Consider the following 26,953-nt stretch of genomic DNA (forward strand, 5'->3'; position numbering starts at 1 on the left):
GCAGCCGGCTTGTCAGATCATCTCTTCCTCTCAAAACCCTCCAGATGCCCTGCGCAGATGCTGCTCACCTCCCATCCAGAGACTTCTCTGCAGCGGGACGTGGTCCGTTCCCTGGGAGGAGGGTGAAGTTCGGAAACCTCCATCCACATCGTAGGGCCCCTTCGTGTGCCAGGGGGCCACTGCGGGCACGAATTTAGAGATCGTCTTTATGGAAAGCCGGTCACAGCCCCTGGGAGACTGGGACCCAGCAGGGAGAAGTGTTGGCAGAGCACGGTTTCTTGTAACTTGAAGCTCTGGCCGGCGCAGCCTTGGGCGAGGGCTTCCCACCTCTGTATGGGCTTCCTGGGGCTGCCGTGACTGAGCACCAGCAGTCGGGGGGGGGGCCCGAAACAACAGGAGCGCAGTGTCTGCACGGGTCCGGAAGTGGAGTCTGGAGTCAGGCCACCTGAGGGTGTCTGCAGGGCTGTGCTCGGATGACTCTAGGGGAGGGTCCTGCCTCGCCTCTTCTATGGGTGGGGTTTGCTGGATCCTTGACGGTCCTTGGGTGTCGCTGCTCAGGTGGCTGATTGCTCCTCGTGTGTCGGCACATCGTCTTCCCACTGTGTGCAGCTCAGTATCTGGATTTCCCCTGTTTTGGGAGGACACCAGTCCTATTCCATTAGGACTTACCCCAATGACCTCATCTTAACTGGACTCTTCTTTAAAGACCCTCTTTCCAATTACAGTCGCATCCTGAGGTCCTGGAGCGTAGGACTTCAACGTCTCTTTTTGGGAGGACACAACCCAGCCCATGCAGCTCCCTGAGTTTTATTTTCCCTCCTCACAAGGTCCACGATCTATTCCCACCTCCTGCGTAAGGATCAAACACCATCGCTCAGAGCCAGCACTCTAGAAATGATCTCCCCGGAGTGATGATGGCAGAATGCCTCATTGGATGTTAGATGGGGTTTATTCCTAGTGTCTGGTACCCGGTGACCATTTGGATCTGGCACGTGACATGTTCGGTGTGATTTTTCAATTAAAAGTCCTCCAGGGAGTGTGAATGTTTGACCCGAGCTGTGCGTTCGCTGGAAACTCGGAGCAGGTTGACAGCGGAGTTGCCTGGGGGAGCGCCACCCCCAGGATGGGGCTGTGTCCTGGTCATGCTGGAGACCTGTGTCGCCTGCTCGTCCTGATCTGCCGGCAGCTCACTGCTGCCCTGCCGTGCGATGTGGACGTACACCCCCCAGACCTCCGTCCAGCTCTTACATCTTTCATGGCATGCGTGGGAGTCCGTGGTAGCTCTGTGGGTTTGCTTTCGTGAGTTGTATTTTGATTTCAAAAAAGGTTCACAGGGGCAGAGGCCAAGAATGTTTCTAGAGGCTCTTTTTTGTTTTGTCTTAGTAACTCGCAGTGGCAAGAAAAAAATAAAAAAGCTACGGAACAAACAAACTGAAAACCCTCACCCCAGACACTGAAAGGTTTTGGAGTCTTTAGCTCCCTTTTATGTACTTAGTATAGTGTAAGTAAGTATACATGTACGTCCAGACATTTTCTCGGAGGTGCTCAGGCTGCACTGAGATCTCACTTCTCTGTTAGTACATCTTGACCTCGTTCCCATCAACCAGATCAGTGTTTCCAGGGGCTGTGGGTCATCGATGTGGCTTTGCTGCGTGTCCTTCCTTCGCTCCCTCATTTAGGGAGCGTGCATCAACCGCTGTGTGCCAGGCGCTGTGCTGGTCCCTGGGGCGAGGAGAATAAGACTTCAGGTCTTCCTTGCACAGGGGTCTCCTTCCTCCACAGCCTGTGGTTCGTTGCAGTTCATGGCGCCTGGGACACGTCGTCTCCCTGCTCCCTGTCCTGTTCGCGCACAAAGCTCCTTCCTTTGACACTTGCCATCTGCATTTGAGGCTAAAAGCTGCCATATATCCAATTCCACTTGCTGTTTATGGGGTTGTTACACCACAGTTTGCAAAGCCAGAGAGGCATTGCTTGGTTAGAAGGAATCTTCTCTCTTCCTCCCAAGAGGCTTTCCAGCGGGCTTTGATGATCCATAAAACCCAGCCCCGTTTCGAGCACAAGAGAGCTTGTAACTTTTTTTGCCTTTTCTGAATTTGAGTCCTTTATAGAGCATTCTGAGAGTTGGGCCCTGTGAGGCAGCTTATGTCCACGCCTCTCGGATGGGTGACGGAGTCCTGGGATCAGTTCCGTGACCTGGCTGTCTCGCGTGGTGCCACCCTCGGAAGCATGGCACGGCAAGAAGCATTCTTCTCATGGTGAGATTTAGATGTGGCCATTGAAACGGGAATCCCGGAAAGGACTGTTGGTGTCGCCACGCTGCGTGCAGGCATTGGCAGCCATCTTGCAGACGAGGGGAGAGCGTGTGTTGCCATCGTTCCCTTCTGATGGGGGAAGGGCAGATATGGGTCCTGCCGTGGGGAGCTGGCCCAGCCGGCTTGATCCTTCCGGACCTCCCATCCACTTCCTGCTGGGTAAAATTGGGAGGACGAGTTTACAGGATCTACGGTGAGCTGCCCCAGAAAATAACTTCTCAGGGAGGAAGGGGCCGGGAGGAAGGCTTCTACGCGGATGGGAGAAGGAAGGGGTGGGAGGTGTCTCGGGCCGCTGTGCACTGGGTGGATTTTATCTTAGGATGACTCTTGTAACCATCTTCTTGAGAGCGAGGGGAAGTTAATGTAAGACTATTATCTGGCTTAAAGTTCTGCACCCTCTCTCTGTATCTTTTTTTTTTTTTAAAAGATTTTATTTATTTATTTGACAGAGATCACAAGTAGGCAGAGAGGCAGGCAGAGAGAGAGGAGGAAGCAGGCTCCCAGCGAAGCAGAGAGCCCGATGTGGGGCTCGATCCCAGGAGTCTGGGATCATGACCTGAGCTGAAGGCAGAGGCTTGAACCCACTGAGCCACCCAGGCGCCCCCTCTCTCTGTATGTTATAGAGATGCTCTTTGGGGCTCCAAAGAGATGTGTGGGCCAATTGGTTTATTCGGCAGAAGGGGACACTTCTGCCTGGGAGGTCCAAGGTCACACCAACTTAATGGTGAAACCTGGATCCCCTGACTTCCAGCCTCTGGCTGCCTCCCCTGAGCCCAGGTTACCTTCTACATGATTTGGTGGCTCTTTAGAGGTGACCAAGGCTGTTATCAGGCACGTGCCTCCCCCCCTCCGCCCCCGCCCTGCCGGGAGAAGCAGCCTGGCCCTCCTGGTGACAGCTAGGTGTCTTTCAGGTTGTTCCAGTCATTCTTCCCTGCTGGAAGGAATAGGAGGGTTGGGTCTCATTTCTTAAGCGGGGTCTCATTGCTACGATTATTGAATGCATCTTTTAAAGATGAATATAAAACAGCTACCCTCCCAAGCAAATCATAAAACAAATTATGCCCTTGCCACCCAGAACTACAGAAAAACAGCAGGCTCTTCGCAGCACGGAGAGTAATGGCTGCAATATTAAAACAATGATGAGAAAACCAGGATCCGAGAGCTGGAAGGCAGGGAGGAGAAGGGCCCCTCCATCCCCCAGGGATAATGGGTCTCAACGACAGGTCCCTGTGATTTATTGTGCTTAATGTACTTGTTTTTATTTGTCCCCTTCAACACAGAGCTTTGTCACCGAAGAGATTTGATAATGGCCTGTTTGCAGTCACTTAGACTCCGTAATACAGCGCCACATTTTTGGCTGTCTGGAGATCTGCTGCTTCATTGGCATTCCCCCTCCGATTTCACCTTCACGGGCTGAGATGGGCTGGAGTGAGATAAGGACTTCTTTGCCACTGTTGTGTATTCCCGTCAGGCCCAACTCCTGCCCCAGAGCCAGGCCCACTTGGTGGCCGCGTGGACCTGGCCTGCCTCCCTCTCTCTTCTCCTGCGACGCTGCGGCAGCAGGAAGGAGCTCCTTATTACGCCCGTAGTAGTAGATCCTGGGGACTTGGTCTTCACGAATCCCCGACGAGAGTTGACTGCCCACAGCTTTTGGGGTAAGCAAAAAAGGAAGGCAGAGGAGTGGATGTGGGAGGTTTTCCAAAGGAACAGGCTTGACTTCACGGCTGCAGGTGTTCTGATCGAGGTGGCCAGCTGCTTTGCAAAGTAGATGTGTCTAATTGATTTCCTGGTGAGCGAGTCCGCCTCAGGTGTCATTTTGGCTACCTCCGGGGGTCTGGGGGAAGGAAGCTCCTCAAAGGCCTGGCCTCCTTCCGGCCACTGCCCCTAACCCCGTGAGGTGTGGGCAGAGAATTCCTGAAACAAAAGATAGAGGGAAATGCCTAGAGAAGAGCCCCAGGTCTTTTCTAATCCCACGTTTCCTGTCTCTGAGGATCTCTCCTGGTGTTCTGTCATCGGGTCTGGCCAGTGGGGAAAGCGCTGTGCTGTGTGGCATCCACACTTGGCCTTGAGGGGCAGTGTTGGGAGACACTGTCTCCCACTGTGAGCTTTTCTGAACACTGGGAGAGAAGAAGCCTCTAATTCCAGGAAGCTCAGACAGGAAAAAAAGAAAAACTTCTTTAAAGTCTTGAATCATCAGCAAAAGTCAGGAGCACACAAAAGCTGGGTAGGGGGGGCCCGGTGGTCAGCATCTGGGATGCCTGTAGGTGGGGTGACCCCCTGTACATGGGGTGCTGCAAACACCATCTTGTTCGCACATTCTAGCCAGGCGACGGCATCATTGAGGGCGATGTGGTGCTGACGATGTTCTGTTGCTCTGGGGTCTCTGTCATTCCACTCACATGAGTCTCCAGAGGAGTCCGATTCATAGAGACAGAAAGCATGGTGGTTGCTGGGGCCTGGGGAGAGAGGAGGGTGGGTCGTTAGCCCTTAATGGTTACAGAGTTTCAGTTTGGGAAGATGAGAAAGCTCTAGAGATGGTGGTGGTGACGGTTGCACCAGAAAGGGAGTGTATTTAATTTCACTGAATTATACACTTAAAAATGTTTGCAGTGGTCCATTTTGTTAAGTGTATTTTGCCACAGCGGAAAAAGTAGTGGCTGTCTGTGCCCCCACCTGCCGATGTTCATGCTCTCGTGTGATCCCTTGCACGAGGCACGAGTGGGGCTTGGGGCTTGCTCAAAGCAATAGAATACAGCAGGGATGATGGGGTGTTACTTCTGTGATTACGGTCGCCGGCTGACTCGCTGTCGAGGCTCTCCTTGATGAAGAAGTTGGTGTGCTGGGGAACCCACGTGGCCAGGTGTTGTGGGGACCACCTCCCACCCCCAGCCCACCACCAGCAAGGAGGCTAGCCCCTCAGTCCGACAGCACAAGGACTCGAGCATGCCCGTAGCTGGCTTCCCCGCCAGAGCCTCCACGGGAGGACACCCCCTGGACTCCTTGATGGCGACCTTGCGTGTTTCTGAGCAGAGGACCCAGCTCAGCCTTGGCCAGACTCCTGAGCTGCAGAAACGGTAAGATGGTACATGTGTGCTGTTTCAAGCCACCGGCTTGGTGGTGATTCGTACAAGCAACCAACAGCTAACCCAGAGCCCCACGAGGACACTTGGTCTGGATTTCTTCCACTCTACTTCCCCAGCCACCCTGATCCCTTCAGACCTCTGTCTTCCCTGCTTGCCCCCGGGGAGTGTTTTAGGTCCTGTCACATTCGTTGTTAGAGCCACTTTTCCCTTCAGGTTCCTTCTGACTCACCTTTGTTTTGTGCTTGGAGGGGATGGAACGCATCCCCTGTTGGTGGGAAGAAGAGTAGTTTTCAGGGCGATGAGGGACTTGGCCAGAGGCTCTGGGTACCAACTCCACTCACCTGTGCAGGTGAGTGCCTCTCTCCATCCCTCCCCTGCTTACCCATTGGCAGTAGCTTAACCCCATCTCTTGCCTCTCAGTGACAGTGCTCGCTCTACAAACCACAGGTCTTCAGATTTTCTAGGGTGGCTCTGATTTTGAAGATTCTGCCCCATTTGCTGTTCCCGTAAACCATAGGACCTGTCCTAGATGCTCTGTTTTGGTATCTAAACTCCTTTTGGACTGGCTTCCTTGTCGTAAATTAATAAGAGCTGCTGCCATTTTTTGAGCACCTGCTATATGTCAGACCCATGATTAATGATTCCCCTTGTGTCTTCCCATCAGCCCTGGTGAGGGGGATATCATGAAGCCTGATTTACACAGGAGCACGCTGAGATGCAGTGAGGTTTATTTTCCCGTCCAAGGTCACACGGAGAGTGTGTGTGTCCAAACCAGGATTAGAACTCCGAAACCATCCTCTAACTTGTCTGGGCTCGCTGCCTCGGAAGAGGATGGGGGTATTCCTGCCAGGTCCTGTGTCCCAGTTTTGCTTGGAAAAGAGAGTTGTTGCGTGCAGGCCACCTGGAGGTTTCTGATAATTTCTTCCTGGTGGACCACAGCCGGACAATGTGGGGTAGAGGGCACAGCTGAACCCTCAAGCTGAAATAGGGAGACCAGGTGGTCAGGAAGGGAGGTCCATTTGGGCTTGGCAGCCCTGGTGGGCAGGATGAGGGGTGCAAAGGGGTTCTCAGCCGTAGCTGTATGTTGGAATCATCTGGGGAGCTCTTAACATCTACTGATGCCTGGGTCCCACCTCCCGAAATTTTGATTCAACTGGTTTGGGGTGCAACTTGGGTATGGGGGGAATCCCACACTCCCCCGGAGATGAGCACACGCAGCCAAGATTCAGGGCACTGCAAGGAGGCCCTCCCTGTGGCGGGAGGTTGAGCAGGAGGTCCAGAGGACCGAGGCCAGGTGTGGGGGCATGGTCCCAAACACCACCACACTCCCCTCTCCCCATTGAGAAGCAGACTTTGTGTTTATGGCTTTGGCGTTGCACGGTCCAGCCCATAGGACTGGCTTCTAGGAATCCAGTGTGGGGACCCGGTCAGGCAGGCTCATCGTTTGCTCTGGATTCGGTCGAACTCTGCATCTTAAGTGCCATCAATGCAGCCCAACTCAACACACTGTGAAAGGGATGGGGGGTGGGGATCCACACCCCAAAGGCCTTACTGAGTCAGCTGCTTATGTCTTCCTGGAGTGCTTTCTGTTACTGGCTAGAGTTAGTGGTTACATCGTGGGGCCATGGCGGTGGGCAGGGGGAGTGTGTGTGTGTGTGTGTGTACACGCGCATCCACGTACATGCACCTTTTTCCCGCGTAGTTGGAATGCCTCCTGGTGACCAGTGGTAGATGGCAGTCATCTCCCGGGTAGGACCCAAGTTTGATCTGCTGGAGCGGATGGTGTGGTGACTTACCCGTCAGGGGTATCGTGTACAGCCTCAGCAGGCGATTGGTTCAAAAAGCCTTTGAGAGTTGAAACAGAGAGCCTGAGGTCACCTGGGAAAGGGACACACTTGGTGATTTTTTTGCCCTGTTTAATTTGTAACTCGGTGTTAACTGCACCCACCGCCTTCTGTACCCTGCTCTGCTTTTCCCTGTATGTGGCATCACTGTTTGTTAATATACTGTGTGATTTGTTTGTATGTAAGCTGATGGCAGCAGGCATTTCTGTCCCTTTATGTCTTGCACACAGAAGGCTCTCAAATATTTGCTGCATGAAGGAGCAAATGGTGGCTTGTAGCTGGTATCCTTGGGACGTGGACGGGAAACAGGCTCATCTAAGACTTTTTCCCGTGGTTGAGCTCCGGAAGGAACTGCAGGCTTTCCTAGGGCAGGAGGAATGGAGAGCGATGTTTTTTTTTTCAACTACCTTCTTGGAGCGGTTGTCTTCTTTCTTAATTAAAATTTATTTTTTTCTTTTAGCAGTTACCTTGTAATGGAAAATGACAGTTCTGCAGGTTTTAGTCTTTTATGTCTTCCAAACTGAGCCCTTTCCCCTGCTGTGGCTTCAATAATGCATCATTTCATAAGTTCACGGACTTTAATGTGCTTCTGCTGAGCCTCTAGTCTCAGGTAGGTAGTTAAATGAAAATTAACCACCGTAGGTTTGATTCAAAGTCACCTCTTCACCTTCTCCTTTTGCGTCCCCTCCCTCACCCCATGTATGCAAAACACTGTCACGTTTTTCTTCTCTTAGCGAGAGGGCGCGATGTGTGCGCGCACGCGGGCTCCCGTGTGTGAATGGATGTATTGATTTATTTCACAATCTGAGATCCATGAGAAAAGCAGCAACGTATACATACAAGGTTTTAAGATTTGGCCTCTCCAGTTAAAGTCCAGTTGAGACTAGGGACCTGGAGCAAACTACTATTTAATGAGAGTTGCTGATGTACCAGGTTTAGGACTCACAGTGTCTGCTGGTGAATTGTCATGTGTCTTGACAAAACTCTGAAAGCCCCTTCGTTTTCATGCATTCATTCATTCATTCATTCACTCATTCATTCATTCAGTGCCTGAGGATTATTTTTGCATGTCAAAAGGCTCCTGGCTGCTGGATGTTTCTGAATTCTTGGAATTCCTACCTAAAACTTGTGGTATCTTTCCTCTGCTTTTGAGTTGAGACTCCACCGTGTGATCTGCTCTGACCCGAAGGACGAGACAGAGGTGACCATGTGCTAGCTCTGACCCCGGACCTTAGAAGACCGTGGGTGCTTCTGCTTTTCTTTCTGTCTCTGTGCCTTTGCCATGAGAGCAGCATGTCCTGGTAGCCTCCTCTTCCGAGGGGGAGTGGGATGAGAGACACTTGGCGCAGAGCCTACTTTGAGAAGCAGAGGCCACCCTAGATCTGCCGAGTCCCAGGTGACCTGCAGGTGCTTGAGTGAAGGTAAATGATGGTGGCCTCTAGACACTGCTTTCTGGAACAGTTTGTCACACAGTGTTAGGATGTGACGGGCAGCCTAGTTGAAGGATATTAATATGGCTCTGACCTGGATCCTCAAGTCTTAGAGTTTGGGGACAGTGCTGGGGGGTGCCGGGACAAGATCATTAGCTCCCCCACGGCAGAGAAGGTGCTTCAGGGGCCTGAGAAGGGACTCAGTAAAGGTAGTTCAAGGAAGGAGAGTGTGCTGGGTGAGTGATCAGGGGAGGCCTCAAGGATGGGGTGGCCTTTTGAAAAGGTGTTCTTTGACTGTGTCATAAAAGTTCAGAATCAAGGACCATTGACTGGGTTTCCAACTTTAGAAAATGTGATGTTTCAATATTGATTTCTCATCAAAGCTAATGGCATGGGTGCCGATTTCCCAAGAAATATATCTTACGACTTCGCTTTCGCTGGACCAAAGAAGACTCTTATGATTTGAAGCTACATTGGTGTCAGAGAGCAGAATTCCCCCTTTGATGACTGCCGGTATTTCCAACGCGTGTCACAGAGAGCTGCACAGCGTGTCTTTGGCTTACGTACTGGGTGCCAGGGATGTCATCGCTCAGCGCTTTGCAGACATGGTCTCGTGTAATCCTCATCCTCACCTAGGAGGCGGTAACAGCTACTAATGTGCATTCCATTTTCCAGGTAAATTAACCAAGCCGGAGAGGGAGGTAACTTGCTAAGCCACATGGTAACATTCTACTCCCTGTACCCACGTCTCCTGTCAGATTGGTATCCTCTCCGTTCATTTTTGTATGACCAGCACATAGGAAGACGTTTCGCACACAGTATGTCCTCAAATGGCATCTGTTCAGGGGAAAAAAGAACCAAATAAATCTATTAAGAAGGAATAGTGTTTGTACGGAAATCGTAGCTGGTAAGGAAATGGGTTTCTGGACCGATCTTTATAAAACAATGAGGCCAGTTCAGTGATAGAGATCCTGAAAATAATGACAGGTATTTGGGAGAGCACGGAAAAACAAAGAAAGGGGGCACCTTCTGGAAGTGGTGGACTCAGATGCATCTCAAACGAGTCTGAATTAGGCCAGGGGGAAGCAAGGGGCCTTACCTGCAGAGGAGCTGTGAGTTTACAGAAATGATACACACATCCCCCAGTGCCCAGCGTGGCTTCTGGGACACGGGAGGTGCGTGTTACAAATGTTTGTTGTTCTTGCCTGTTGGGTGAGGGAGATGCTGCACTTGGGACCAACACAGCTGTGAGAACTCGAGTCTCTGTAATCTCGTAACCTTTTTGTTTCCAGCTTCCCTAATGCTTGTCGCTTTAGGGAAACTGAGGCAGCATAACAAAAAGAACTGGGATCCATTTTTGTCTTAAACAACTAGAGGAATTGTTACCTGGTCAGGTTGGCTAATCACCAAGATAGTGATTCTTGCGAAGAGAGCGAATTCTGAATTCTGCAGATATTAAATAAATTTGGAATAGCTCATGCCAGTTCAAACCTCAGTAGACTTAGACACAATGACTCTTGGGTTTTGCAGCTATTTACTGATGACTCTCAGCTTGACCCAGACCTGAATCCTGGCACTGGCATTTACCTGTGAGAATTTGGTGACGTTCCTTAATAACTTTCTGAGCCTGTTTCTTCATCTGTGGAATTGAGATTAAAAATCCACATCCTAGATTTCTACAGGATAATTAAAAAAAAAAAATCTAGGCTTTCTTCTTCTTTTTTCTTTCTTTTTCTGGTTTTAGCATCAGCTGTGTGCCAGGTGCTCTTGGACCTCTGCATGAATGGATTCATTTGACGTTTTGAATCTTCACAGAAAGCCCTATAATGGGATAAAGAGGATGACGATCCCCACCTTAAAATGAAGTTTGATAACTCCACTGAGAGCTCCAGGGCTCCTGTGGGGAAACTAGGATTTGAACCCCCAGAGTCTTGCTCCCTCAGCAGTACTGACTCTGTCCCTAAAACTCAGCAGGAGTCCACAGATCATTGGTTTCCCATCCCCTTCTCTTTGCCGACCTGTCCATTAATGTTCTTGGCTGCTCCCAAGGAACCAGTTTGTCTGCCGGACTGGGAAGGCTCAGGAGGTACCAGCTGGGGTGTCCCTATTTATAGGCAGATACTTGAGTGGGGGCTGCGTCCTTTTCTGTGTGGAGACGGCTGGTCCTTTATGTCTGCCTCCGTGTTTTTCATTTTCTGTTCCGGGAGATGGTGCACCCCACCAGAGGCAGGGACCGTGTCTGTTTCCCTGTATTTCCGGCTTTGAGCTTAGGACCTTTTCTACTTCATGAGCACTCCGTAAACAGCAAATGAATGAATCGATTTCTGTTCACGTCTCGTCTCTCCTGCCTTCCCATCACTCGAGACCATTTCTCTAGACTCTCCATTTCAGACCCAGTTCCAATGATCTCACCCACTTATGGGGGAACCAGCAGCTGGAGCCCGTGTCTGTTGTGCTGACATTTCATGTGGGTGCCTCGGTGAGCGTTGGCGGGGTCTCCTTTCCTCCCTGCTGGCGAGCACCTGTGGGACCCCCAGCAAGTAGCAGGCCCAGGGCCTACCTTCCCAGATCAAATGTTCTTAGCGCGATGGACTTGAGTTGATGGAACAGAGGCCCTATTTGACTTTTGCCTCTGTTAGAACTTCAGAGGCAACTAAGAGGGGAAAAAAAAAAAAGTTTATTTCCGGAAACTCTTTTGCATAGCTTCCAAATATAGTATTATTTCGGTTCGAAGTTATGAATGGGTGGACTCCAAAGGAGACGTTTTCTTTTCTCCTGGTGAAAAAGATGTCATAAATGGAGCCAAGGAATGTAGGTTCAGGACACAGAAGTCCCCCTGGCCCAGGAGGGGAGGGGGAGTCTGGGACCTTTGCCACAAAGTTGTCAGACGGCTCCACTTGCAAATCTGACAAGTACAATGGGAAGGGGATACATTTGAGTCAGAAGGTTTTTCATTTATATTGAATGAGGAGGCTGGAGGAGAAGCTCCAGGAATTAAAAGGAAAATCCGTGGTGCTCCTGAAGGGAACTGGGTAAGACTTCTGGAGACACCTGCTGTTTACAATTCAAAGGAGAGGCTTTTCTTTGGGGGAGTGAGGTGAGGGGCTGTCCTGATGAACCCAAGCCCCAGGACCAGGCAGTGTGGGTGACCGACCTCGAGTGAGCTACTGAAAGCACTCCTGGCTTTCTCGTCTCCACAGAGGGTGAGGCATTTTATGAAACTGAGTATAGTGTGAGGACATATTGGAGGTGCTTTTCAGCCACGAGCGTTAGCCCCAGTCTCATCCCCATGTGTGCTAGAAGTACTGGCTCTCACAAGCACCATTACTGCATTTTTTCCCCACTTAAATTTTTCTAAATTGATGCTTTGATGTCATCTCAAACCAATGTAAGTGTCTTCTGGGTCATCTGTGTGACCACCTCTAACCAGATTCCGGCCCCGGATCTGCACCACTGAGCCATTGCATTGGGACCAAGTGGTTCCCGTTCAGTTACGTGAAGCTCGTCGGTGAGGGATGGGGCTCCTTACCATGATGGAGGCATTGGGGCCGTTCCACAGTGTTTCCAACATCAAGGAGGCACAAGGCCGGGGGGTCCACTAACCTCAAAAGAATCTGGTTGACTTGAGGGGAGCCAACCATGCTCCCTCGAGAGAGTGCTGGTTTAGGTTCTGTCAAGTTTCGCAGGCGAGATAAACTTGACACCAGGCAAGGTGGGTGCAAGGCAAGATTTATTAAAGGCACTCTCCGGTGAGGTTTCAGGGCTCAGGAGAAGGGGAGCCAGGAAAGTCGCGCTGGGAGGAGGTGGGCACCCTCGGGCGAGGTTCTGGGACTCAGAAAGGGCGAGTCGAGGAAGTCGCACTGGGAGGGAGTTGGTGGGGGTCTTTTATTGGGCCAAGGTAGGGCATGGGCTCACATCCATATGTGGTGATTGGAAGGTATGGGGTGAGGCCTCCTGATACTCCTGTTTCCTGCATAGGTATCGGGTCACCTATGGAGATGTGACCTGGGCGTACACCCTTTTGGCGGGAGAGTCTAGGTTAAGGAAGGTGGGGGGAGGGGACTGGAAGATGGCGGCGGTCACTTCTGTTACTCCTCCTGCATTCCTGGAGCCACCGACCCAACAGGTTCAGCATGGATGATGACCTTGAGTTAATTTAAACTTACGCTGGTTGTGTTAGAACCACAGGTCCTGGGCGTGCGGCCCCCATTGGATGTTGGTGGCCCCTGCTCTTCACCCGGCAGTCTGCCCTCATCCCTCACCACGGCCATGGAACTCCCCAGCCTCAGTTTACCTGCCAGCCCTCAGTCCTCCCACACTGCCTTGTTCAGGTCCAAACTTGCAGACTCTGTGTGTGTGTGTGTGTGTGTGTGTGTGTGTGTGTGTGTGTGTGTAAGATTTTGGTTACTGATTTATTTTAGAGAGAGAGGGCAGGAGAGCACACACGTGCAAGTGGCATACGGAGAGGGAGAGAGAACAGGAAGCAGACTGCATTGAGCGTGGAGCCTGATGCGGGGCTTGATCTCATGACCCTGAGATCATGACATAAGCCACAGTCAAGAGCAGACACTCAACCGTCTGAGCCACCCAGGCGCCCTAACCTGTGTTTTTTAAAAGAGCTTTGAGACCATTTTCCCTGTTGATTGTTACAGTTTTTGTGGGATGTTTTGGTTCCTTTCTTTCCTGGGTGATTTGCTGGAGTGGAAGCTTCGTGAGGGCTGGGGGTACCTCTTTGTTGCTCCATCTGTAGTGCCCAGCCCAAGTGCCTGGCACTTAGCCCTCGATAAATATGTGTTTACATCATTTTTTAAATTTTAATTTTTTACATTCTAATGCTTAAATAATACAAAAAAAAACACAACCTGATCCAAAACAAGGGTTCCCTGTCAACTTCTTTTCTATACATGTGGTCCCTGGTCGCTCAGGCTGGGGGAACACTGTGTAAGAGGGATGGCCCAAAGGAGAAAGGCCGTGCTCCAGGTGGAGGAAGGGGGGGCATAGGAGTGTATCCGGTCCACGTGTTCCTGCTGAGCAGCAGGGGGAGGACTTCCCTGGGTCCCTGTCTGATGGGCTCAAAAAGGAGGACACCAGCAGCCTGCGGCTCAGCTTGACTGTTTCCCTGGGACGCGGACCAGGGGAGTTTATCATTGAAGCCCCCCTTTCTAGACTGGGCGTCTCCTGGAAGGTCGGTATAAGGTCTACATTCTTGTCCTTTATGAAGTTTAGAGAGACTCAGGCTTGAGTGGGAGGTAAGTAGGAAATTGTAATTCGGGTGAACCCACGCTTTTCTCTGGAGGGTGGCTGAGCTGTTTATGCCTAATGTTCAGCTTCTTCATGGGTGTCACTCACTGGCTTTCATCGTAATTATAACTTTGTTCTAACTGCCTTTTACAGGTCGCAGAGCACACAAACAAGCCTTTTATTGCCTTGTCAATAAACATTATAAGGTCCTTACTGCAATCATGGGAGGCGGGTATGGGATTGACATTCCTGTTTTGCAGATAAACAGACTGAGGCTTCAGAGGGTTGATTTGCACTTGGGTCTTAGGACTTCAAGGTCCTGTCACCTCCACCTGTCATTCGGCCATCAAAAGGAAGGTGTGCTTCTGGATTCCAGTCTGGAGTTCCAGCTACTCCCTCCCCGAGCCCCCCCCCCCACCTCCCCCGCCGAGGGTCACCTGCCACACCAGCTTGTGACAAAGGGACTCAGTGGCAACTTTATTATCTTCTCAGCACCTGCAAAAGGGATAGATCTCTTGGTTCTATGAAAGGCAGTGTTGCTAGTGAGATTTACACCCTTGTGCCGTACAGACCAGGGGTGAAAGCAAGCTCCGTCACTTTCTGGCTGGACCGGATGACTCCTTATGTCCGATCCTTGGTTTCTGGGTTGGTAACAATGAAATGCTAATGTGGCGTCAGCGTTAGAACGAAAGGGGTCATCATGTGAAAACTGCCTAGCTCAGCGCTCACACATGTGGTTACTCCTATCCTCCATGGTTCTTGCCTGGCCTTTTATTACAAAATTGTGGGTTCTTTTGTTTTGTTTTTTTCTTCCCCCCCACTTGCATCCCTCTCCCCCAAAGCCTCAGGAATGCACCTGCTCTTGGTAGCATCACGGGCTCAGGGAGACTCTGCCTTTAAACTTGGCAGGCCTCTCAGAGCCTGTAGGGAGCTTGGGCTTCAGAGAACATGCAGGAGGTTGCCTTGAGCAGCTGGTGGAACCTAGTCATTGTCCCCTGGAGGCAAGCATTGGCTTTTGGTGTCACCGCTTGTGTGTGATTTGCAGGAGAGGGGAGGCCTCCCTTCCCAGCGCAGGCGGACTGAAGGCCGGGTTGCCAGCCCTCAGCCGTGTAAGCAGTGACCTCAAGAATCTGGCAACTCGGCAGGACGGTGGCATCTGGCCTTGCAGGGCCTACCCCCATCTGGCCCGGCTGCGTCTCCCACTGATTGATTCCATGCTCGGTTTGTGACATTCCAGCCAAACTCACAGTCGCTTGGATGCGGCACGGTCCTCCTCATGTCACGTGCTTCACCTGGGCGTGCGACTGTGGGATGGCTCGGTGTTGGGGCCTCAGAATAGATATGGGTAAGTGGGCAGCTGCTCCGGGGCCGACTCACCCCGAGCCACTGCTGTGTGTAAGAGTCTATGCTTTCATACCATCATAGGAAAGAGGTTCCATAGCCTGGGATCCAGGACCATTCTTTGCAACAGCACAAGTGCTTTAAATTGATGTGTTCCTCGCAGCCTGGAGGGACAGTCCGTCTGCTCAGGAATGACTAGTAAATGGTTGTCAGTGAAGGTAGCCAGTGTTGATCCAGACCCATCCTGTGAGCTGCCTTTCTGCCCCCCAGGACCTTATGTTCCAGTTGAGGGAGACGCACTAACAAAAGAAGCAGAATATATCGAGACTTCTGGGGTGGTAAGAGTCCCAGGGAGAAAATGAAATTGCTGACGCCAAAGAGGGAGGGTTGGGGGTAGAGTTAGCAAGTTGCAGTTGCTCAGATTGGGATTCTTGGAGGTGATTTGAGCAAACCATCAGAAAAGGTAAAGGAGAGAGTCCTGGAGTTACTGGGAGAAGGAGCTGGGATAAGTGCAAAGGCCCTGATGTCATTTTTCAGTTGCTAATTGAGAGGCCACAGGAGGTCAGTGTCTGGGACGCAGGGAGCATAGAGGAAAGTAGTGGAGGATGAGGTCCGAGAGGAGTGGAGGCTCAGTGGTTCCAGTGATGGGCTGGGGCCCTTAGAGGAGTGGCCTGAGCCCACCCATTTCTCAGGGTCAATCAGGACCCTCCTCTGTTGAGGATCTTCCCTAGTCTGTGTGCTCTCTCTTCTGTCGTGTCACACGGGAACGGGTTTAAGAGCCGAGGCTGTAACAGGCTTCCACTGCATGGTCTCCCCCCGGGGTTGGTGGCCTAGCAGGTCTGTGCGGATGTTCTCACCCAGCTTTCTTGGGTTATTGATTGGGAAGCCGGGGCACAAAGTGACGAGTCTTCCCATTGTCCACATAATTCATCCAGCTCTCTGTCGTGTCTCATGGCCTCCCTGGATTTGTGGAGAGGCAGGGTGATTTGTGGCCCGTCGTGGGAAAGATTGGAGTATGGAACAATAAATCGAAAAGAGGGCTCCATCAGTCTGTTGAAATCCCCATAATATTGGGTTCTTGGAGTTCAAGGTAATCCTAGCAGAGAGCGTATAAGAACAACAGAAGGAAATAAAAGTTGGGGCTCATTTTTGTAACCCACACCTGTTGTTAGGAGACCGAGCTCTGGGATTGACTGGAATTGCTACAGTGAGCTGATTAAGGGCATTTTATTGCTCTGTGGGATGTATGGAACTTTCATTTGCAAAGTGCATTATTTACTGTCATTAGTTCCTTCCTTTGACAAAGGTCAGCAGTCCTGTTCCATTTCTCCTGATGAGATAGCCCTGGCTTTCCTAGTTGAATTTCAGTGGAGCTGTTTTCCCAGTGTTTCTTGCTGGCGTGTCTCCTGGCTACTTGTGACTGCCGGGGGCGAGAGTGGGAGCTGCTTGGCGAGATCTGGGTAGAAGTTGGACGGCTTTAAACATAGGATTTCCTTGGCCCTGGGTCACTGGCCTTTTTCATCAAGCAGAAGGACAAGGAGGAGGAAGGGCAGAGGCGGTCGGCAGGCGTGAGAAGGGTGTTAACGTCTACTCTGTGCACGTTGGGGGAGACTTCTGTGGCATGGGTTGGTCCTGGTCGTTGCTGCCTTGGGGACTTTTGCAGTCCACCTTCTGTCCTGGAGAACGAGTCCCAGATGTCAGTGTCCATGTCCTCATACACAGGTGAGGCGTCCCCGCACTGTTCCTCGTAACCGTCCCCTTGACCCTTAATCGAGGTGGTTCTTGGTCACAATGAGGTGCGCTGAGTCTTTATTCTATAGCATCCTGGAAGAGGGAGCTACGAATTCAACACAACTTTTCAAATGGGGGTTTATATTTTGATGATAAACCAAACAAACAAAAACAGCCATGAGTCTTTGCTGTGATCTTTTGCGGTTGACAAGTAGTTTAATCAAAGAAGACCTTGCTTCTGAACCAGCCTCCCCCTCCCCTTTGAAAGGGGTCGGTTTATTACCTACCTTCCTTTTCCTAGACTCCTCTCTGGGCGGAGAGGCTTAGATCAGCCTTCCCACACAGGTGCATGCCTTCCCTTTGAGTTCTCCACCTGCTCTGCTCATTCGGGGAACAAGAGGTGACTTCGCCTGGCGGCTTAGCACGGGGACCCCTGGGGGCTCTCAGGCCCGCTGCAGGCTTTTGAGCGGTTTGCTCGCAGAGCTGGACAGGAAGCTGGGCCACATGTCTTGTGCGCACAACTCCATTCTCCGTCCCAGGGGTGCTCGTAACTGTGCTTCTGCAAAGGGAGTACATGGCAAAGGCATCGGGAATGTTAGACTCTCCATATGGAAGCCCGTCAGGGGATGTCATCACGGGTCGGCCTCGTGGCCTGCGTGGCGTCTTTATTGAGCACGCAAAAAGCTGCTTTTTTTCTAAAGTGGAAGGGGACAGTTTGGAAGGATGACATAATTCTTTGCAATCAGAAGCCTGAAAAATACATGAGCGCACATCTTGAGTCTTCTCCTTTGTTCCTCCCTCCGCTCCTGTGTTTGCTGCTCCCAAAATGGTGCGGAGACAGGCGCGTGTGAAGGGGGGACCGCACCTCCGTCGGCGCCCGTGTCACCCTCAGCGAGAGAAGCAGAGGGAACGAAAACGTCTGTAGGAAAACTTGTCCTGGAATTTGACAGCGAGATTCAGCTGGAGGCTCTGATGGAAATGGCTTCACCGCGTAGTGTACGTCGGGGAGGGATGGAGAAACGCACTCGGAGGAAAGAAAACCTGGAGCACATGGGGCAGCCCCGCTTCGGGAAGGGGACCAGAGCGAGGCAGGTGGGTCGGGGAGAGGGGGCTGGGCCCCAGGGGGAGGCAGGAATGTGGCTCTCCTGTCCTGGACCGCAGGGACCGGGTGGGCCTTGTGCAGATCTGCACAGTGGCCCTGGGCGAGTCTGTGGCCATGTCTCAGCTGAGCCTCCGTGGCCTTACCTGCAAGCTGGCATGACAGCAGCAAGCTCCTTGGGGAGGGGGATGGCGCTCAGATGGGAACGTACGTCGGCGTTCACCCCAATACCCACCTGCTGCACGGAAACCCTGGACGGCGGAGGTTCTGGTCAAGACTGTCCTTCCGTCGGATGTGACTTGGGCCCACGTAGTCTGAGAAATATGGCATCCAGACTGGGTCCGGAAGGCTCTGAGATCCTGCCTTTTGCTTCAGCTTAAACCTGCTTCCTTGGTCATCCAGAGACGCTCTCATATGTTAGCGTGGGTGGGCACAATTTGGAGTGCTTGATTAACCCAGCAATTAATAAAAGCGGAGAGGTGACAATTGGTGTTACCAAGCTACAATGGAAAGCGATGCGTTTGGCTTCTCTCCACGCAGACAGATTGGTGGAGAAGCCACCCGTGGGGAGGAACATCAGAACGCAGGAGAAGGAAGCTGGTTGGAAAAGGTATTCAGAGCAAAAACAGTGTCAAGAAGGGTTGCTTGGTTGATCATTTCTTTCAGTCAGCAGATACTTATTGAGTAATTCCTGCGTGCCTGATTCTGGGCCAGGAACTGAAGGTACATTTATGGATAAAGAGTAGCTTCTCCTGCAAAGAGCCCGACACTGTTGATGGTGGTAACAGACACATAAGCAGTGAATTCTAACCCTTTGTAGGAGGCACAGGATAGATGGTGTTTGAAGTTCATGGGGACGAAGGGAGGGAGTGATTCGTCTTAGGAAAAGAGAGCAAGCAGTGTTAACGTCACCGAAAAATGGGGTAAAAGGGTATTTTCGCACAGCAGCAAGGGTTCGCGGAGGCCTGAAGTGAGGGGTGGATTTGTAGTTGACGACCAGGGGCTGATTTGGTGCCCTGCCGCTGGTTAGCTGGGTGACTGGGCACATCCTGCACCTTCCTGTGAGTCAGTTTCCCCGTCTGGCGTTAAGGATGCCACCTAAGACGCAGCGTGCTTGACCCACGGTGAGCCCTGCTGTGGCAGGGAGCCCTGAGGTCTGTCGGGTCCCTTGAGTGTGCCTGGTGTGAGAAGGACCCGAGACTGGAAGTGTCTTACAGGGCCTGCCGCGAAAGGGATCAGACTATCGCATGTCCTGGTTTTATCCCTGCAGACGTTCATTCACACCTTGTGTGAGCCTCGTCTCCCCTCGAGGTACCAAATGATCTCACAGGGTAAAGCACAGTGACCTGGTGGTGATTGTGGTGGCCAGGACTTGCCTTGTTCCATTCTTCCCTCTCTCTTGGAGGTGATGGTGTGGGGCACTTGGAGACATAGGTGAGGTGGTGCAAAGCTCGGCTCAGCATCTGGTTGGATCAGTGGGGACACAGCGGGGTGGGGGAGGATGGGGGAGTGCCTTTTCTGCCCAACCCCCTTTGGAAAACCTATGACCTTGGGCAGACTCATTTCCTCCCTCAAGGATGGAGTTTCTGCCCCCCGTGGCATTTTATCTCACATATATTTACGTATCGAGTGAAACATTGATTTTAAGGACAAGGATGAAAACGCCTTTGTAGGAGGCAACTGCCTTGTGTAGGAGAAAACCTTGATCAGCTACAGCTGGATGGTCCGATAGAAATGGAGACCGCATAGGTGATTTAAAGCTTTCCAGTGGCTACGGTTGGAAAAAAAAAAGGTAAAAAGAAATAGGTGAAACGAATTCTAATAATCGGTTGTATTTAGGTCAGTGTAACCAAAATACATATAAAAATTACCACACAATTTTCCCTTCTTTATTTCACAGTAATTCTGTGAAATCTGGGGCATGGCTTAGAGTTGGAGCACGGCTGGGTGCAGACCCGCGCAAGACGAGTGGGGCTCTCGGTGCGGGTCGTGGGACCAGCCACAGCCACTATGTGGCGGCTCTTCCGCCCTCTCTCCATCTGTGTGTCTCTGTGTCTCTCTCTCCTGTCCGTGCTTCCCCTCCCGGAGAGGGACGAGAAGATAAATGAGCCACGGAGACCACAGTGGATGCTTTGTGTGTGTGGATTTCTGTGGAACATGCAGACGGGGATCAGTTTCACGGAAGGCCATGGGGGAAGGGGTTAGGGCACTAGGAATAGGCAGAAATCACATGAATCACAGCAGCCTCTCTGTGTCTGGCACCGTTCTAAGGCTCCCGCTGGGTCCTCTCATTCAGTCCTCATGGAACCCTAACAGGTCATCATTTCTCCTATGTTGAGAATGGGAAAATCGACACAGAGATGTTAAGTAACCTACCCAGAGTTGCACAGCTGAGGGTCGAACTCAGATGAGCAGTCTCTGAAGCCCTGTTTTGCTCGTGACTTCAAAAAATCTTGGAGGGCGACCCTAGGTGGCTCAGTCGGTTAAGTATCTGCTGCTTGATTGTGGCTCAGGTCATGATCTTAGGGTCATGGGATCAAACCCCGTGTTGGGCTGGGAGCCTGTCTAAGACTGTTTCTCCGTCTGCCCCTGCTCCTGCTTGCTCTCTCTCTCAAAAAATAAAATCTTGGAGGAACTGAATCTTCCAGATGGCTTTGGGCTTGCGTTTGGCATGGACTGGGTAGTTTGCACCAGAGATTTAGGGGCAGGAAGGCCCCAGTATCCGCTGGATGAGGATGAACTTTGCGGAAGTGTTCAGTTTACGCCGTATGCCAAGTGCGCTGCCCCGGGCACCATGACTATACACAGCAGGGCCTCCGTAAATGCCGCTCCTTCCTTGCTTCCCTCGGGCCCACAGAATAAGCCTGTCTAAAGAAGGGGCCTTCTACATTTGGCTCACATCTAGACCCATGCCTGGCACATACTAGCTTCTTGATAAATATTTGTGGAAGTCAGCGGGGATGATGATCCCTGAGCCCCACCTCGGGCTTGCAGGGGCAGCTCTGCCGTTACGGGATGGCCTCCTAAATACAGGCCCCGGTGAAGGGGGCTCTTGTGGAAAGACGCGTGTTCACATCTAGAGTTCTTGCTTTGAACGGAGGACAGAGGCCAGTTTGCACATCTCATGCCAAAGGTTTATTTTGTTTGTTTTTCTAGCAAATTAAAAAAACTGAAATATAGCATATTCTACAAGCAGCAAAGTACAGAAAACAAAGTGTGCTGCAGCTTGATGTATTTTTACAAGGGGAGCCTACCTTTATAACCAGTTCCCCAATCAAGAGATAGGACATGAGCAGTACCCCAGAGCCTTTCTCCACCCTTCACCCTTGCCCTCCTGAGAACATCTGCTCCCCAACTTCTGACTTTAGAGACTGCCTTCATGTGCCCATGCTTTTGAGAAATCCCGATGACTGAGATGGGGGGGGCAGTTTGTTTCTATCTTGCAGTGCTGATATTCTCCAGGGTTAGAGTTCTAACCTGGTTCTTGTGTCCATTGCACAGATGAGAAACTGAGGGCCCGAGAGGGAAGTACAGCTTGCCCATGTCTCATGGCTTGAGCATAGATCAGCGATTTGATGCAGACCTGGAGGGCTCCAAAACCTGGGTTCTTGACCATCCCATGTCCATAGGTTTCCTTCCATGAGACTTTTTCTAAAATCCTAAGATCTGGACGTCCAGGTTGAGACTTCTGGACTGAGCAGTATCTGGGGTGGCTTCCCTGGTGCTGCAGAGGAGGGACCAGCCATCCCGGCTCAGAGCCCAGGGTGCTGGATCCGTCCAGAGGCCACACTCACCCTCCAGAGTGACTTGGCTGGCAGAGCCCATCCAGGTGGGGCGGGTAGCAGGGGGCTTCTGCAGGTGGGCAGGAGTGTTCCTCATTGTCCCATGCTTCCCACCCCCGCTTGCTGCTGACAAGCACACTTGGGCTCTGTTGGGGGAAGCTTTCAATTAAACGGAGTCCAAGGGCTCACTCCCACCAAAGTCAAAGGACTCTGTGCTGCCAAGTACACTGGTCTCCCGCTCTGGGGGCATGGCTGGGGCTGCTCAGGGGAGAGCGCTGGCATGGCAAGCTGGGGAGGGCAGCGCCTGCCTGGCCGGGAGGCTCCTTGGATGGTTGGAGGTGGGCATCTGTGTTTCAGGCTGGGGAACCTTGCTCTCTCTGTAGCCCGGCCCCGTGCCCCCGCCGTTCTCCAGTCAAGAGGGACAGGTGGTAGCTGTCATTCTGCACTTGGCCCTGGCCACAGATTGATTTGCCAACAGTTCCCGAATGCAGCTACCCCCCAGCCTCTTTGGCCCAGAGAATGCAGTGTGACCCATAAAACTGCAAGCAGGCAGTCCCCTCAGCCGGGCTTTCTCTCCGCTATGATGGGAGTGGATAGCAGGCAGAAATAGAAGCTATTACGCCAGGCCTGGTGCCCCCGGGACCGAAATTTAATTCAAAACGGCAAAATAAAATCATCCCTCTGAGGCAATGGTTCTTATAAAAATAAAGCCAATATTATTATAATAATCCTAGCAAGTCCGTTGCTGAAGGGTTTACTCTTTGCTGGCCATGGGGCCTGACATCCGAGATTGAATGGCGTGGCTCTGGAGCCAGATTGTCTCGGGCTGAATTCCACACCCTCTGCTTAGCTGTGTGACCTTGGGCAAGTTCCTTGACCTCTCTGGTCATCTGTGAAATGAAGATCTCAACAGTCTGTACCTCTCAGTTGTGTGAATGAATCCATCCATGTGAAGCACTGAGATTATTGCCTGGCGTGTTAAAGGCTCAGTGAACTTTCATGGATGATGATGATGATGGTGGAGGAGAGGAAGAAGGAGAAGAGCAGAGAATCACTTCTAGTCCCTGGGCGGTCTGGTGTGCTACATAGTTCAGTATTCCTGGTTTACAGACAGAGAAACTGAGGCACAGAGAGGGCCATTTCCTGGCTCAGGTTGCACAGCCAGTAAGCTGCTGGGGTCGAATGTGGACCTGGAGGAGCCTCCTGCAGGCTTTCCAGTGAATGGGGTTATTGAATCCACTAAGGTTTAAATATATTTCACCCGCCCCCCCCCCGCCCCCCACCACATTGCTCCAGGAAACAACAGGGTAGATGCTCTTTATTTTATGATCAGTTTTGAGTGAATCGCCTCATGTCAGCTGCTCCATTGCCTTGGTGTTTGCGTTGTGTCTTGAGACCTTTGTGGATCAGTTCTAAGGTCTGATCGGACTAGAGGCTTACCTTTGCTCGCCTCGGTGGACGTGCCCACGAGAGAGGAGACGCCTCGGCGTGGAAAAGATGGTTGCCGCGTAGTCTTAGACACGAAGGCCCGCCGTCCCACCCATGACTGAGCGGGTGTTGCCCAGGCTGGCTGGACCCTTCTGGCCTTCAGTCCCTTGTGGGGCTCGGGATGGGCAGTGACTCTAGGAAAGGACCCAGTCGGCCGGGAAAGAGGAGATTTTTTGGGTTGTCAGAGGTGGGGTGGCATGGGGCCGTCTGTGGAAAGAAGGTACCACGTTCTCATTGATGTTCCCTGAGGCGAGAAAGGAGGGAGGGAGGAGGAGAGAAAACGCAGTAGGGGTGCGGGGAGGGGGGAGGGGACGAGCAGGGGTGGGGGTGGAGGCTCAGGAGGAGGAGGTGAAATCAGTAGCTGTATTTGGGTTTTTGTGCCTGGAGGAGGGCAGGACAAGCCCGGAGTGGGAGGCAGATGCCAGCCTGGTGGGGGCGGACAGGGCGGAGGGATGTGAGGTGGGGGCGGGGGCTGCAGAGCAGGGTCCCACAATGTTAGTGCCCAGATAGACTGCAGGCCCCCGATGGGGTGCTGCTGGGTGGCAGACTGGCCCACCGTTGGGCATGTAGGTGGTGAGTGGCCCAGCCTCCTGACGCCCACCCCAGTGCCTCCTGACTTGTGCTGCGTCTCAGGGCGGAGGGAGGGGGGGGCGGGGGGCTGCTCTTGGGCTGGGCCCTGTGGGTTGCCCACCTGCTGCAGAGTTTCCGAGAAGCCACCCCAGCCCGGGACCCCGCCCTCCGTGCGGGGAGGGGAGCAGGGCCCCGCGCCCCACCCCGCATCTTTCAGCAGAGTCTACACAGATAAACTCCGCGGTGTGTCTCATTAGTCCAGGAACAGCTTGAGCTAATCGAGGCGTGCCTCTGCCGTGCGCTGCTCATGCCAGGGGGGTTAAAAAAAGAAATACTCACGCCGATCCAAGGGCTTTTTGTGGCAGTGCAGAAATAATAAACCCAAACACAGAGGCGAGCTCTTTCAGGAGTGAGGTGGGTGCCCGATCGGGGTCTGATTCTGCTGGCTTCTGTCGGGCCCCCGGAGAGCCGAGCTGTCCCAGGCGGCCCGTTCTGCATCCCCTCCGTAGCGGCAGGCCTCTCTCCTCCAGGCCAGAGGTGAGTGGGCATGTTTCCTGGTGGAAGGATCCAATTTTAGTGTTTGTTGGCCCGGCGAGGTCCGTTCCGTGGGCCTCTCCCACGGGTCTGCCCTTCCCGCCCGTGTGCTCCAGGAAGACCAGCTCCCAGCACCGGCCTAACGCCTGCTCCTTACACACCGGCCCTGAGAACTTGTTCCCCAGACGTGGACGTAAGCGGCCCGGCCCGGGCTTGGGCACAGCTCGGTGGTGGTGACGGCCACAGGGAAGGAGAAGCAAAGTTGCTCGTTTGCCCTGGGCACCGCGTTCACATTCTTTGGCGGTGAAGACTGTTTGTAACAGGCATGGGGAGCACGGACTGTGTGTCCGTTTCTCGCCTCACTTTCCTCTCTAAAAGGGATGGCTTCGTGGGGTTGTGCTGGGGTGAGAGTAGGGGATTAGGCAAGTTCATATAAGAAGTGCACCTGATCTTGGAATCACTGTGCTTGCTCCTTTAAAGGGGCACGTCGGAACCTTCATCCTTACTGCCAAGCCACGCGCTGCATGGTGACCGTGCCCACCTGCTGTGTGTGGAGTGACTCGGCAGTGGCCAAGTAGCTGGCTGAAATGCTGGTGACGGGACACATCTCTCTTCTGGATCCTTCTTCCTTGGCTCCCGGAGCCCCACTCCCCACGTTGCTCCCCCTCCCCTGTTCCTAGTACTGTCTTTTCCTCATGTGTTGATAAAGAATACAGTAATCTGTTTTTCTGTGAACAAATGAGGACTAGTTTAGCTGAGTTAACCTAGTAACCATCACTAGTTGTCTGTTAACTTGAGTTCTGCAAGGCTCTGACTCCCCCAAAAACCCTTTTTTTTTTTCTCCAAAGGTGAACAATTCATTCTGTTTCCTCCGCTGGAGATGAGTGATCATGAAAATTGAACATTGCTAAATGTGCGCCAATGTGGTTCGTGCAGTGAGAAAAATCTGTTTCAGGGAAAAGTTGAGAGGAAAAAAAGGAGTGGGGGAGGGAGGAAAGAGATCTGTGTGCGTGGGGATGGGAGCTGTTTGGGTGGGCCTTAAAATAAGCAAGAAGCTGAAATTGAAGATGCAATTCAGATGTCCCCTGTTCTGGAGCCCATGCTGTGCACCTGGCAAGTTTAGGTACCTCCACTCCGTCCTCCTGCCACACCTCTGCCGTGTCCTTGCTAGGCTGGAGCTGTGACTTTTGCACTCCTGTGGCCTGACACCATACCATGCTGGCACATAGTAGGCACTCAGTAAACATTTATGGAAATGATGGAGTACATAGAGGCTTTGTAAGTGTGGAGCTTTATTTCACCTTCCCTGCTTAGTACTGGAGATGCCCTAATTGCTTTTTTTCCTGTTTTCTGTTGCCCATATGGACCTGGGTCAGTTTTAACTGCTAAAATGAACTAATTTGAATTTAATTTGAATTAATGGGATGTAGGCAAGCCCCTGCTCATTTAATTAATTTGTTTGTGTCTCAAATAAGCGTTTTGAGGGCCCCTAAGTGCCGTGCATTCTCTTTGGCAGGTGGAATACAAAGTTGAGACAGAAGCCAAGGATGTGGGCTTTAAAACCGGACCACCCAAGTCCCAAGTCCTGATTAGAGGCTCCCTCCTGGCATCAGGGGTTTATAGTGGATAAGAGCCCTATTTCCGGGTTTGAGCCTGAATCCCAACTCCACCACTTACATGCTGTGTGACCTCAGGCAAATTACTTAACCTTTCTGTGCCTCCCTCTCTTTAAAATGGGAGGACTTTATGGGGTTGTGGTGGGCTTTGCAGGGACCACGCAGGTTATTATGTGTGAAGCACTTAGTGCCAGGTTGGTCGTTGTTACCAGTATTATTTGCTATCAGTGCAGCCTTGGTGCCCTCATGTGTAAAGCTTGGCTGTCTTCGTACCCACATGTTCATGGAATTGTGCTGAGGATCGTATGGGTCACCCATGGCTGCTGTGCCAAACGCCACATATGGGACAGTTGGAAAGAAGAGACCTCTGGAAGCTGGGATTCTGAAGTCAAGGTGTATCAGCAGGGCCACGTCCCCTCCCAAACCCGTCAGAGGACCCTTCTCTCCTCCTCCTGGCTTTTGGTGGTCACCAGCCATCTCTGGTGGTCCCTGGCTTGTGGACACCTCACCCCTGTCCCCTGGGATCATGGGTGTTTTTTCAATCTGTCTTCATGTGGTCCTCTCATAAGGACACCGGTCGTTACTGGATTCAAGGACCCACCCTATTCCCGTATGACCTCATCTTAATTTAATTATATCTGCCATGACTCTGTTTCCAAATAAGGTTACATTCTGAGTTGCTGGGGCTTAGACTTCCACATATCCATTCAGCCCTTAACAAGGATGGAATGAGTGACTTCAGAGAAGCGTTGGGCACAGAACCTAGAACAAAACCATGCCGGCAGGTGTAAGCTGTGCCTGTTATTACTGTTACCGTTTCATCATTAACACTGTGACAGCCCTTTGCTGGGTGGCCATGAGGGGGTTCTCCGAACATCTTTG

General features: G+C 52.0%; 1 protein-coding gene across 3 annotated transcripts in view; it reads left to right on the forward strand.

Moving 5' to 3' along the window:
- The window catches only part of LARGE1 (LARGE xylosyl- and glucuronyltransferase 1), a 527,449-nt gene that overhangs the window by 18,717 nt on the left and 481,779 nt on the right, over positions 1-26,953 (forward strand). Inside the window, exon 1 of one of the 3 annotated variants that reach the window (XM_032346462.1) lies at positions 24,370-24,458. The exons of the other annotated variants lie outside the window; for them this stretch is intronic. The gene's annotated coding sequence lies outside the window, so the exon portion shown is untranslated. Of the gene's footprint in view, positions 1-24,369; positions 24,459-26,953 lie in introns of those variants that run through there. 3 annotated transcript variants of the gene reach the window in all.

The sequence above is a fragment of the Mustela erminea genome, chromosome 6 (genome assembly GCF_009829155.1).
Source record: "Mustela erminea isolate mMusErm1 chromosome 6, mMusErm1.Pri, whole genome shotgun sequence".
Taxonomy (NCBI): domain Eukaryota; kingdom Metazoa; phylum Chordata; class Mammalia; order Carnivora; family Mustelidae; genus Mustela; species Mustela erminea.